Source organism: Xenopus laevis, chromosome 5S (genome assembly GCF_017654675.1).
Source record: "Xenopus laevis strain J_2021 chromosome 5S, Xenopus_laevis_v10.1, whole genome shotgun sequence".
Taxonomy (NCBI): domain Eukaryota; kingdom Metazoa; phylum Chordata; class Amphibia; order Anura; family Pipidae; genus Xenopus; species Xenopus laevis.
In genome coordinates, this window is record NC_054380.1 from 131,584,890 (window position 1) to 131,600,054 (window position 15,165).

Sequence of the window (15,165 nt, forward strand, 5' to 3'; positions counted from 1 at the left end):
ATTTTTTAGTGTCAGTACCACTTTAAAAAATACAATATTGTTGTTATAATTATAATGCCCTACACATGAGCTCACTGTATAGTTAATGTTCCATATGTTAGAAAATGTATGGGGGAACCCGGTTACCCAAAAATAATTTTAAGGACTTTTGCAGCCTATCACTCTGAAAAAAGGACTTTTTCCACTAAAAAAATATGATGTAAGTAACAGAAGATTGAGTAAGATCTATACACTCCATTGCACTTCGCCTGGTCTGAGCTGTTGAAGGCAAGTCTGGTGAAAGAGGTAACGTTCAGTAAAATCCACATTTCACTGAATTTACTGAGTAACGTCCATTCACCAGAACTAATTGCCACCTGGCGATAGAGTGCAAATGACTGCTAGCGTCTGTCTCTTTTGCTAGTGAAGTGACGTCTGCACCCATTAGTAAATTGGCGATGTCCCTCCAGATGGTACTGCTAGCAAATTGACGCTAGCGTTAGCCTCTTCACCCTCAAGTAAATCTGCCCCTATGAGAGAAATCCTGCATGGTTTGTGCTGGAGTTAGTTATTTTGATAGATTTTGTTTGTGTGGTAGTTGTGTGAGCTTGAATACGTTGGCAGACAGGGCCGCCATTAGAAATCATGGAGCCCCATACAGCAACATTTTTGGGGCCCCCTGGCCCCACCCACCCTGGCGCAGGCCTGGCCCAGATCCTGCCCACTCCATATCACAGTTAAAAGACCACACAGACATCAGCGCACACACAAGTTATAAAAAAGCTATTGATGGTCAGGGCCCCCTTATAAGTTTTAAAAAAAAACATTAGCGCCAGAGCCCCCCATAAAAGTTTTTAAAAAGCATTGGTGCCAGGGCCCCCTTACAAGTTAAAGAAAAAATTGGGGCCCCAAAATATTTTTTAAAAAAAACATTGGCGCCAGGGCCCCCCTTACAAGTTAAAAAAGATTGGGGCCCCAAAAATTATTTTAAAAAAATAAAAAAACATTACAAGTTAAAAAAAATTGCAGCCCCAAAATTTTTTAAAAAAAACATTTTTTCCATGGCCCCCCTTACAAGTTCAAAAAAAAATTGGGGCCCCAAAAAATATTTTTTTTATAAAAACATTGGTGGCAGGGGCCTAAAGAATATTAAAATAATACATTGATGGCCAGGGGATTAAAAAAAAACACAAATTGGTGTTCAGTAGAATTGAACTCATGGCTTCAGGACTTCAACTTCACCTCCTTTCAATTTTCTCCGCTTCAGGACTTCAATTTCGGCTGTTTTCGTGACTTTGGGTCTTTTCGCCACTTCGGGACTTCGGCTTTGGCTATTTTTGTGACTTCGGGTCTTTTCGCCACTTTGGGAGTTCGGCTTTTCGCCACTTCCACATTTTCGGCTGTTCAGAACTTCAAAAATGGCCGCAAGGGGGGCCTGGCTCTTTCAAAAGTGTAGCACTGCTGGGTCCCCCTTCATGCCCGAGCCCGGGACAATTGCCCCCCCTGATGGTGGCCCTGTTTGCAGAGAAGGGGAAACTCCCAAAAATGTATCAGACCTAACTGTCAATCAAAAAGTGACCCCAACCTCAGTCCCAACCTCAGTAGGAAGAGAGAATGAAGAGAGTGCCATTTGTAATTTAAGAATATATTCAAATATCTTAATGATACCAAAAGGATTCTGCAGAACAATATAAGCACAGATCCTATTTTCCTTTTTCTACAAAGAAATTGAGAAAGGACAAAGGTATTAGTGACAAAGTCTCTATTAGCAAGAAACACTTACACCTCTAGAATTAGGAGGAGAAAGTAGAAAGACATTTTTTCCCTTTACAGATGTAAAAGGTCACCTTTCAACAGAGCGACAGGAACATATTTTCTGAGGGTTCTTTCACTAAGAAACAGCAAACAAAGGATCATGGAAGAATATTTATTAGGATGTATTCAGAAGATGTATATCTAGTTCCATCATTGATTTACCAGGCAATGTAAACTCATAGGAAAATATGGGGCATTGGTTATAAATATATTTAAAAATCAGTTAAATAATAAAATAATATAAAATTATGTAAATCATATCATTCTATTAGTAGCATAGAATTATATGCCAGTATGGTGACAATAGAGAATGACAATAATATTTTAAATGGACCAAAAATTTTCCCAGTACAGGTATGGAACCTGTTATCCAGAATGCTCGGGACCTGGGGTTTTCCAGATAAGGAGTCTTTCCACAATTTGGATCTCCATACCTTAAATCTACTAAAAAATCATTGAAACATATAGGGGCAGATTTATCAAGGGTCGAATTTCGAAGTTAAAAATACTTCGAAATTCGACCATCAAATTAAAATACCTCGACTTCGAATATCGAAGTTTTTTTCATCGAATTTGAGGTTCCTGCGGTCGAAGTAAAATCGAACGATCAAACTATTTTAAGGATCGATCGAATGATTTTACTTCGACTTCCAAAAATTTTAAAAAATGCATTCGAAGGGTCCCATAGGCTAACATAGCACTTTGGCAGGTTTAATTTGACGAACTATTGAAGTCAAATTAAACCTGCTGAATTGAATTCAAAGTAAATTCGAAGTCGTAGTATCCTATTCGATGGTCGAAGTATCCAAAAAATTACTTCGAATTTTGAATTTTTTTAATCGAAAATTCCCTTGAATTCACTTCGACCCATGATAAATCTTCCCCTAAATAAACCCAAAAGGATTGTTTTGCCTTCTCTAAAGGATTAATTATATCTTAGTTGGATTCAAGTACAATCAAGGAAATCATTTTTAAAAAATGTGAATTACTTGATTAAAATGGTCCATGTCTTTCCAATTATTTAGAGCTTTCTGTATAACAGGTTCTAGATATTGGTTCCCATGTTTGTATAATACTGTAACAGTGTGTAAGTTAGTCCCATTATACAGGTATTACAGATATGGGACTTGTTATGCAAAATGCTCAGGACCTGGGGTTTTATGGATAAGGGGTCTTTTCATAATTTGTATCTTCATACCTTAAGTCTATTAGAAAATGATGTAAAAAATAAATAAACCCAATAGGCTGGTTGTGATTCCAATAAGGATTAATTATATCTTAGTTTACATCAATTACAAGCTACTTTTTTATTATTACAGAGAAAAAGGAAATTATTCAAAAAAAAATTGTATTATATTGATAAAATTAAGTCTATGGGAGACAGCCTTTCTGTAATTCAGGGGGCTTTCTGGATAACGGGTTTCTGGATAATGGATTCCAAAGGCAACCGTATCCTTTCTGCCTATCACAGAGCAGGCAATAAGTATAAAAATATTTGCCAGACGTATTGAAATCACTGAGTATTTTTTGCTGCAACTTTTTTGCACAAAATATAATGAAGTCAGTGGGCGTTCTTTGTGTGGCTACATTTTCTATGCAGGATATATTGGCCAATAGCTGTTTTTTTTGCAGGGTCAATGGGTGTTTTGTTGTGTGTTTGTTTTGGGGGGGGGGGCAAAAATATTCACCAATAATAAAATGCAGAATTTCCCTGCAAATCAATGTCTGGAAAAAATTCCACTCATCACCATTAGATCACCATTTCCATTCTACTGCCCTTTCGCTCACACTGGCTCAGGAGAAGGAGTTTGAAAGTTCAAGGTGTTTTGTGGTAATTCTTCAAGCTGTAAAGCAAAGAAATAGAAAAATATGAAATGTTCTTACAGGTTTTTGAATGGATTTTGTTAAAGGTTACATCTGAAAATGAACATTTAAAATATGATACTGTCGGCAACAATAAGAATGGCTGGTTGTGTGACCTTCTTTTTGGCAAGTGACAATAACCAGTGAACTATGAAATATGGCTGCAATATCATTCAAGATTTTTCTGATGCTTAAGGTTAATTTGACATTTAGAACCATATTTAGAAATCTGAGTAAATAACAGCACAAAAATATTGTTTTCCGTAGCACTTTGCTGCATGAAAGTCATCAATTATAGTTTTATAAATACATGTAGAAACTGGTGTAGTTGGACAACTTGCATAAAATGTTTAATTTTTAAGTCAGTTTGCTAATGAGGATCAATGCTATGCCCTTTAAAGTGATTTGGATTCCCATTCATTTGGGATACTGTCATCGGAAAACATGTTTTTTTCAAAATGAATCAGTTAATAGTGCTACTCCAGCAAAATTCTGCATTGAAATCCATTTCTCAAAAGAGCAATCAGATTTTTTTAAATTCAATTTTGAAATCTGACATGGGGCTAGACATTTTGTCAATTTCCCAGCTGCCCCTGGTCATGTGACTTGTGCCTGCACTTTAGGAGAGAAATGCTTTCTGGCAGGCTGTTGTTTTTCCTACTCAATGTAGCTGAATGTGTCTCAGTGGGACATGGGTTTTTACTATTGAGTGTTGTTCTTAGATCTACCAGGCAGCTGTTGTCTTGTGTTAGGGAGCTGCTATCTGGTTACTTTCCCATTGTTCTTTTGTTTGGCTGCTGGGGGGGGGGAAAGGGAGGGGGTGATATCACTCCAACTTGCAGTACAGCAGTAAAGAGTGATTGAAGTTTATCAGAGCACAAGTCACATGACTTGGGGCAGCTGGGAAATTGACAAAATGTCTAGCCCCATGTCAGATTTCAAAATTGAATATAAAAAAATCTGTTTGCTCTTTTGAGAAATGGATTTCAGTGCAGAATTCTGCTGGAGCAGCACTATTAACTGATTCATTTTGAAAAAAAAAATGTTTTCCCATGACAGTATCCCTTTGACAGGTCCCTTGAGGTGTATGATGTTATCTCAACTGATATTAATGCAATATAGGGCTTATTTAAAAAGAAAGTACAATGGGCAAAGAACAAAATTGCAATTTCCAATACAAATGCAATTTTTCCCCTCAATGCAACATTTTTTCCCATAATTCTGGCATCATTGCAGTCGCAAATAGGTTCTGTGCCTATCACAATTGTATCCAATTCACCAAAAGGAATGCTACTGCACATGTGTTTCATCTCAACTCAACTGGGTTAATTGATACAGGGAGCAGAGGGAGCTACCAACTGACCAGGGGATGATGGAATCTCCCAGGTTCCCCTGTATTAAGATCTGCAGCGGCATTTAATTTGAAATGGAAGACAGGAAGAACTGAGCAACAACTATATGGAAGTGCAACAAGCATATTTTAATGCCTTTAAAGAAAGTGGCAAGGCAAGTTGAATCATTTATCTGCCTGAGTATGAAAAAAATAGCAAGTGTGTTGAAACATGTATGGACATGTTGTGATATGTTGTGATAAAGGGGTGAACCTTTATCAATTACATTTTTATTAGGGAAATGGCGAAATATCGCCGACGCCCATTAAAATCTATGGGCGTCAAACAATTTTTTTTTGACGCGCGTCTTTTTATTTTGACGCAGAACGTCATACAAGTCTACGGGCGTCATTTTTTCAGTGAAACAAGGCAAAAACATTTGCCCATACCTAATTTTTATTAATCACAGGATCAAATAATTAAACCTTCTGATGGAACTGTTAATGAGCAACAACTTATACACACACAAGTAAGAATAGAATTTACAAAGAATTACTTAGCTTCATATGAGTGTAGTTATCAGGACAGATAGTTTAGCAAACTCGGGAGCCCCTCAACCTTTGGTGTGATCCTTAGGTTTCCCGAAAATCAATCGATGATCCAAGTCCAAAATGTCCTGGCACTCATTTAGGAGTCCTAGGTGAAGCTCTTGATCAAAAGCAAAGGCTGTGCTTTTATGCGCAAAAATGGTTGGAAAACCCCTAACCTCCGACTGCTGACATAGGCAATATTGTTTCACAAACAGCAAATACTCAGCCGTTGTTTTAAGAACATTATGCCTCTTCAGCCAGGCCTTAATCAAATAAGTTGGGCTTATGAGGCTATTGTCTGTCTGCTGTCTGCTTGGTATTATTAGGGCTATTTGGTAGGTAACAATACCTATGTTTACTATATAACAATAAATAATGGCAATGACTGTTTACCCAGCAAGGCACATACAAGGACATTGGACTCTTCTTATCTTCAGTAGGTTTCTAGAATGAGCTAAATTTACTGTACTGACTAATTCAGTATATTAAAACAGACATTTATATAAATTGTAAATTGTAAATCATAAAAAAATAACCCCAGTATTACATATGTCTCAGAGTTACTCAGGCACAGTTATATCAGGAGAGTCCTAGTGTGCATTAAGTAAGGAAATGCTAGATTTGGAGCAATGTTTAGTGATAACATTTCTCACAAAATAAAAAAGACAAAGGAGATCTATGAACATATGACTGCAGTTTATGGGGAGTCTCTACTATCATCCTACAAAGTAAAATTTTGGAGCAAGCAGTTTAAGTGAAGTGGAAAGTCCATTGAAGATTACCCTCGCACTGGACGGTCTGTGGAGGCAACTTCCACAGAAATGTGCGAGGAAGTTAAGAATTTAATTTTGTCAGTCAGACAAATTAAGGTTTTTAAAATTGCTGAAGAAATTAGCATTTTGGCAGGTACAGTTTGGAAAATAAGTCATGAAAGTTTGGGCATGTCAAAGATTAGTGCAAGATGGGTTCCAATAATGCTGACACCATGACAGAAGGCCTCAAGGCTCCAGTGCTGTCCGGAGAACTTGGAGATGCTTCATGAAGACCAGAATTTTTTTCATTGTTTGGTGACTGGAGATGATGCTTGGATCTATCACAGAGATCCAAAATGGAGTCAAAGTGGTGGAAGCAAAGGTCATCCTCCACCCCAAAAAAAGTTCAATCTGCAGGCAAAGTAATGGCAACTGTTTTGGGATGTTGAAGAACTTTTTCGTCTGGAGTTCATGCCACACAAGACAACCATAACCAGGGAGAGTTACGCCAACACATTGATTGCTTTGCGGAAGTCAATCAAGAAGAAAAGACAAGGAAAACTAACAGCAGTTGTGGTGCTTCTTCATGCCAATGTGCCAGTTCACATGTCACATCAGTCACAAGCTGCCATCAAAAAATGCGGGTTCCAGCAGCTAAATCATCCACTCTGCAGTCCTGACGGGGCTCCCTCAATTTATTTCCTATTCCAAGTTTTGAAGAAATCTATCCATGTACAGAACAGGCAGCTGTGACTTCCTGGTTTGAAGGTCAAGCATAAGATTTTTTCTATAAGGGGTTAAAGTAATTGCAGTAAAGTGGATGAAGTGTATGGGGACTATATAGAAAAATAAAACAAAACCATTTTGAAAGTACATGCAACTGACTATAGTAGAAATGTGGGGGCTGCATGTTTTATATACTTAAGACACATGCAAGTTTTATGGTCTATGCTAAATTAGTTGTTTTGAGCAAGATTTACTGTTGTCTTCATTTAACACTTTTAGGGGGTTAGGGAGTCCAAATCAATCTCAATATTTTCTGCTACAAACTCCAATCAAATCTGTTCGGGTTTTTTAAAGGGATACTGTCATGGAAAACATGTTTTTTTCATAATGCACCAGTTAATAGTACTACCCCAGCAGACTTCTGGACTGAAATCCATTTCTCAAAAGAGCAAACAGATTTTTTTATATTCAATTTTGAAATCTGACATGGGGCTAGACATTTTGTCAATTCCCCAGCTGCCCCTGGTCATGTGACTTGTGCCTGCACTTTAGGAGAGAAATGCTTTCTGGCAGGCTGCTGTTTTTCCTTCTCAATGTAACTGAATGTGTCTCAGTGGGACATCGGTTTTTACTATTGAGTGTTGTTCTTAGATCTACCAGGCAGCTGTTATTTCATTCATTTTGAAAAGACAGTATCCCTTTAAGCGTATTTATTATTAAATTTTCCCGAAAATTTGCTTTGCAGGAAAAAAATCAGATTTTCATGATTCTTCCAGATTTTTTATACGATTTTTAAAAAAATTTTTGGAATTTTCACCCGAAAACTGTGGGGGCTTGCACGAAATTTGTTAGGAATTCAAACGGGCAGCACTCCATAAAATAAAAGCCTTTATTTCTCACATGCAGGGCAACAGCAGAGCAAAGGGCTTGCACGAAACCCTATGCACATCAAAAAATTATTGGGACTTCTCCCATTGACTTTTTTGCAACCTCAACAGGTCTGAGATGCCAGATTTTTGGATTCTCTGGGTTTAATACATTCAGAAAAATTAGTGATTTTTTAAAAGTCAGATTTTAAAAAAATGTTTTAGTGATTTTTGCATTCAGAGTTTAATAAATACACCCCTTAGAGTTTGAAATAATTTTTGTCACTTCAAGAAAGTACATTTCTGTAATATCTCAATTTTACAAAAGAAAAAAAAGAAAAAAAAAAGAAAGTATATTTGTTTAGATTATAATTCTAGTGTTGTTCAGATACATTGAGATAGCTGTTGATAGCCTGTGATTCACATCTTGTTGTTTTAATCTGTTGGCACAGAGATACTTGTTTTATACAACTAATGAATTGAAGCCAGCGTGTTTAGATCAACATAGAAAGGGCTAGAATAGAGAGGAGCAAGTTTAATCTAGACACGTTTCAGATACTCTTCCATGACACACTGTTTAATTACGTCCTTATCATGATCTTTTCCATTGAAAGAAAATATTTTGTGACATGTTGTGCTGGAGTGTGCCAGTGTGTGCTAAAGTGTGCCGGCGTCTTAACAACTCATTCCTCTTCACTTTAAATGATAAATCTGAAAAATTAGTGGATGGTTATCATCCTAATAACATGAGGGGTCATGAATGACCCCCTGAAGGTGCAAGTTCAAGCGCAATAAGGGGCACAAATACCCCTTGCCACTTCCTTCAAACCATTTCAGAGGTTATCGGTTGTCTGATATCTGAATGTTGGACTTCAGCCCAATATCAACCTAGACAGATATAAAGAGAATATCAGATACAATCAAATAACCTGCAAGTATTAACTCAGCGAGGGTCCAAGCTTTCACAGAAAGAGGGGCATCTACTATACAGTATGAAGAAGAAATTCTATAACATATCAGGTGGTAAACAAAACTCTTTACTCTTAATTGAGTACAAATTATGTACTGTACAAACTTTTTGTTTGTATAGTTATGGGATCCAGCAACCCATTATCCAGAATGCTCTGAATTACGGAAAAGCTGTTTCCTATAGACTTCATTATAATAAAATAATCCCAATTTTTAAAAAAGATTTCCTTTTTCTTAGTAATAATAAAACAGTGTCTTGTACTTGATCCAACTAAGATACAATTAATCCTTATAGGCAAAACCAGCCTACTGAGTTTATTTCTTGTTTACATGGATTTTCTAGTTGAGTTAAGGTATAAAGATTCAAATTATGGAAAGATCCATTATCCAGAAAACCCCAAGTCCTGAGCATTCTGGATAACAGGTCCCATACCTGTAATAGTAATGTTTGCCTTTTTAACCAAAATGTACAAAAAAAAAAAATACAATACAATAATTGTATTCAATTTGTATTCATGTTTCATGTCATCAGGGGACACTTAACTCTTAGCCTAAGAGTAGGTATCCCCTGGTGGCATGAAATGCATCAGGCTTTTTTGCTTTAATTATGGAAAATAAACATGCAAGCTTTTATACGTCATGTGCCTGCCAATAATGATATTTATTTGTGCACACTCCTTTATTTATAGCTTATTATGTTGTCACTATTACCAATATCTGCAAACAAAGCAAATGAAGGTCCATCAGATTTTGACAGCTCTGTTAATTCAGTTGGGGTTGACAGTTTGTTAGAACCACCCCCCCCCAATGTTGGAGCTGAAACACTACACCAGCCCAGGAAAGAAAGCACCTTGTTACTTTTCCACGTAGCCCTTGTGTGGACATATGCTCCCCATCCAAGCAACACAGGACAGTGGAATTTTTAGAGAAGACCTACAGCATGTCAGGTATAGGTTGAGGGAACTAATGAGGAAGATGTAGGGAAGGTAAGTGCTTCAGACAGGAGCTGATAATGAGCAGACAGGAACAAGACAGAGCAGGCAATGAATCTGTGACTGGATGGAGATGGCTAAGAGTCTGGGAGAGAAAAGGACAGTGTAGAGTAGAACCAGGTCAGGATGGGGTGTGACAAGAAGACTGGAGCAGGAGGACAGATAGGGCTGGAGCAGGAGAGACAGTACTGGAACCAGGAGCAGGGCAGAGCAGAACTAGAGGTACATGAGCCAGGGGCAGTGCTCGAGTAAGGCCAATGCTCAGTCATGGAATGTAAGTAGGGCTCTGCTTATATAGGACAGGGTCAGCCCTGATTTGCTGATCCCAAACCACCAATAAGGATTCTGAGGTGAAATAGCTAAACTAGGGACCCAGATGAAAAGGAAATGAGATTTTGCTAGCTGCTCCTGGCCCAGTGGTTAGAAAGGCCAGCCAGCAACCACAAGGTCCCAGGATCAAAACCCAGCAGAGCCTGACACTGCTGCAGTATAAAAATATGTATGTTGGCTCTCTCAATAAGTTGGCATTTATGTGCCCTTTAAAATCTGAGTACCAATTGAACAGTAAACATATTCATCATTTTCAAAATAAGTCAAAGATTTGCCAGAAATCCATAGTTTCTGCTGTGTTTTTGGACTACCCATGGAATGTGTGTGACTGTATGGCCAGTTGGTAGTTTAGTCTTTGAGTGCAGATCATCTTGCAAGCTGCTGTTTTTCTTATACTTTAATCAGTAGTGTACATGGAAAACTGAGCTGTGACCTTTGAATAAAGCACCACAGGACATTATCTGATGCTGTGATTGCTTTAAGCGCTACTGGAAAGTTTCCCTGGCTGTTCCTCAACAAAAGGCCTTCATAATTCAATGATTTGTTTCGAACATCATTTGAAATTTCTGTATTTCAGCCTGTTTGAACTGTATTGTGCTGACAAAAGTTAGCCCTGCTGCTTCGCCTTTAAACAGACTCTTACACAATGTGAAGGCTGGACCACCAACAGATGTTGTGCTTATAAAGCACGCTGTATAGGACTCGTCTGGAACTTTTCTAGGGATTTCATCCAATGTCTCAGGCTAAAGTAATCTTCAAGAAATAGTTCAAATAAAATACTGACACATAATGTGATTGTTCTAAAGGCTTCTGTTTGGTTTAGGTACAACTTTAGAAACCTAAGCTGAACTGCCATCTTCTGGTATGGAGAGATAGAACTTCCTCCTGGTGGCCCATCTATGAAAGCCATGTTTGTCTTCTTCTGATGACAGCTTTATTTGACAGGTTCCAGCATTTACTGTTTAGGTATTTTTTTTATTTCATGTGTTTATACAGACTGGATGGATGGACTTAAGATTGTTTGGAAACGTTCCAACATATAAAACATTTTGAAAAGTTTTACACTTATTTTTAAATGTAACTGCTGTTGAACAGTTTCTATCTCAAGTGATTCCATCCTCTACTGTCTATGGCTCATATCAATTCAATATTGCCTCAGCAGTCAGTCATCCTCCACTCCCAGTTCCCACAATGCCTTGCATGTTCTGTATTTACAAGATCTGAGAAGATGAATAATAACAGAATTGTGGAAAATGTCGTTTTTACTGATTAAGGGGGTCATTTATTAAAGTCCGCTTATTTCTGGTTAGGGTTTTACAGAGGGAAAAAACACACTTTTAGTGATTTATTATACACCCCCCCCCCCCCCGATGCTGCTAAAATTCAGAAGAAGAAAGTACTCCATCTTAAACCTGCCACGGTCATGTAGAAATCAATGGCAGATATCCCATATACAACTGGAAGATATCATGGTCTGCGCTGGGTTTTGTACAATAATCAAAACAAATCAGAGTTTTCAGACGTCAAATTTAAAAAAATTGTGCAATTCTGATTTTTTTACGGTTTGAGTCTTTTCCTGCACCAGATTTTTCCAAGTAAATTTACGGATAAATAAGGTAAAAATGTGCACGGGAGTTTGTTCAAAGATATATATATATATAGACAAATACAAGAGTCCTCTGCACTCAACCCATTATCAATATATTTAAGACAGAGATATTTTGTGCATACTGCTACTGAAAAATGCCTTACCCTTTAAACAACACAGGGATTGTTTGTCCATATATTGCAATATATTTAAGCTGAACAACTACGTCAAAGTCATCCCATATCTGGCCAGTCCTACGCTCAATTTTATCTGATTCATTAAGAATTCTATTGCTTCATTATACATTTTACAAAGGGACTAGGTTTTACCTGCAACTTACTTGCTGCTTTCAAAGTAAACCCCCAAACTTGGCTGCCCTTTTATTAGACACCAGTGGGATCACCTGACTATAGCTGGAAAGGGTGGGAGCTACAACATGGAGCTGGTCACTGCTCCTGTATAACTATAACAAACAAGGGAAAGTTGTGCTCACCACTATTTTTTAAAACCATTAGGCGGGGGTACAATGAGGCTGTGACCACAAAATACATATAGACAAATACATGAGTCCTCTGCACTCAACCCATTATCAATATATTTAAGACAGAGACATTTTGTGCATACTGCTACTGAAAAATGCCTTACCTTTTAAACAAAACAGGGATTGTTTGTCCATATATTGCAATATATTTAAGCTGGCCAACTACGTCAAAGTCATCCCATATCTGGCCAGTCCTACGCTTAATTTTCATCTGATTCATTAAGAATTCTATTGCTTAATTATACATTTTACAAAGGGACTAGGTTTTACCTGCAACTTACTTGCTGCTTTCAAAGTAAACCCCCCAAAGTAAACCCCCCATACTTGGCTGCCCTTTTATTAGACACCATTTTGTTTAAAGGGTAAGGCATTTTTCAGTAGCAGTATGCACAAATGTCGCTGTCTTAAATATATTGATAATGGGTTGAGTGCAGAGGACTCTTGTAGTTGACTATATGTATTTTGTGGTCACAGCCTCATTGCACCCCCGCCTAATGGTTTTAAAAAATAGTGGTGAGCACAACTTTCCCTTGTTTGTTATAGTTATACAGGAGCAGTGACCAGCTCCATGTTGTAGCTCCCACCCCTCCCAGCTATAGTCAGGTGATCCCACTGGTGTCTAATAAAAGGGCAGCCAAGTATGGGGGTTTAATTTGAAAGCAGCAAGTAAGTTGCAGGAAATTCTCGCCGGGTGCTGACCAATTAATCAATAAAAGTTCAAAAGAAAGCACTCATGGCCTTGACCATCAGGGGTATTTCAAAGTGTATTTATTCGTGCATGGTGCATCAACGCGTTTCATTGAGCCCTTTAGGCGCCACCGTATCTAACATCCGCATCCATTTAGCTTCACGCTGTAATAGAAGTTTAGATCTATCTCCACCTCTTTTCAGAGGGGGGATATGGTCAATAAGGATTGCTCGTAATGTCGGCAGTGGGTGTTTCTGTCCCAAAAAGTGTCTAGCCAGCGGAGTGTCAGCTCTACCTGTAGCTAAAGCTGTACGTATAACAGATCGGTGATTATTCATTCGCATCCGAAATGTCGTGATGCATTTACCTACATAATAGAGGCCACACGGGCATACTATGCAGTAAACGACAAATTCTGAGATGCAGGTCAGCCTGTGTCCAATTCGAAAACGTTTCCCACTGCCGACATTACGAGCAATCCTTATTGACCATATCCCCCCTCTGAAAAGAGGTGGAGATAGATCTTAACTTCTATTACAGCGTGAAGCTAAATGGATGCGGATGTTAGATACGGTGGCGCCTAAAGGGCTCAATGAAATGTACTCTTTAGCTAGTTTTTTGTAAACCTGAGGTGAGTAATTTCAGTGGCCTCCAGATGATAGAATATGATAACTGACCCTTTTTGGGATTGATATTGATATATTGGAATAAAATGTTCTAGCCCCGTAAAACTTTGGATTAGCGCAAGATGATATTTATAATGGTTGCTATTTTTGATATACTGTTCCCTGACCATGATGTTTTTATTTCCCTACATGGGTAGATTTATTATAGTAATGTATTTTTATATTTAATACACTGCACACATTTTTTATTGAAAAACTTGTTTAATATATTATAATATATTTCAAACTTGATATATGATCTTTTTTTACAAAACTTTGTCACATGATATGGGTTTGTAGACACCCAGGAGGGTGTGTACATATTTATTAACCAACACACTTGTGGGCAGGTGGTACTTGTTATTCACTCTATGTGTTTTACATATTGACATGCTGATTGGATACTATGACTATTTATTGAAATGTCTCACTTCCTGTTGTTTCATCCTGACGACGGCTCTTTTAGAGCCGAAACGCGTTGATGCACCATGCACGAATAAATACACTTTGAAATACCCCTGATGGTCAAGGCCGTGAGTGCTTTCTTTTGAACTTTTATATATATATATATATATATATATATATATATATATATATATATACACTCCAGGTCTTTTAAGGTGAAAAAATCAACTCAAGCCGTCCTGAGGATAGCTTAGAGTTAGGAGCCGAAACTTCGAAATAAATATGATTCGATTTTTTCACCTTAAAAGACCTTGAGTGCGGTTTCTTTGCTATTTGGATGGATATTATATAACCAGCACCCAGGCGTTTGACATACTGTATGTTTGGAGTGCTCCAGGTGGATAGTCCTTTTTCAACAGTTTTTATTGCCATTTCTAATAATAAACCACTAGCGTTACATAAAACAGTAACACATAAGATTTTGTTACATATGTCAAGGAGCTTATATGTCCCAAGTTATCATTTTAAAAAAAATTGCAAGAATTGCTTCTTCCACCCTAAATCCTGCTGTATTGTTAATTTTGTCTCTGTCCAGCAAAGTACCAGAGAACCAACGATGGCAAATATCTTTGAATTTAGGCTTTCATCTAAAAAAAACATTTTGCTATAAATTCTTGTATTCCTGAGACATAAGGATGAGACATAAGGATGAGCTTTTGCCTGTTACAGATTCAAGGTGAAATTTGCAGTTTTGCCAGTTGCAAGAATTTTGCCATTCAGTCTGCTTTGCCGGAGAGAAAGCCACAGACAGTATTATTGTTGCCCATTGCTCTCCACTTCAGCCAAAAAAAGAAATACTCAATGTAACATTTATAATTTTTAAATAATGTAAGAGAGGTTGTCTCTACTTCTCCATGAGATTCCACCATGTCTTGTTTAACGGGGTGGTGCACCGTTTTAAAAAATAATACAGTACAATTACAATAAGGAATTTAGCAATGGCATCTATTTAACAATAACTGAACATACTAATGCTCATGTGCAAAGAAAAGGCGAACCCAGCTC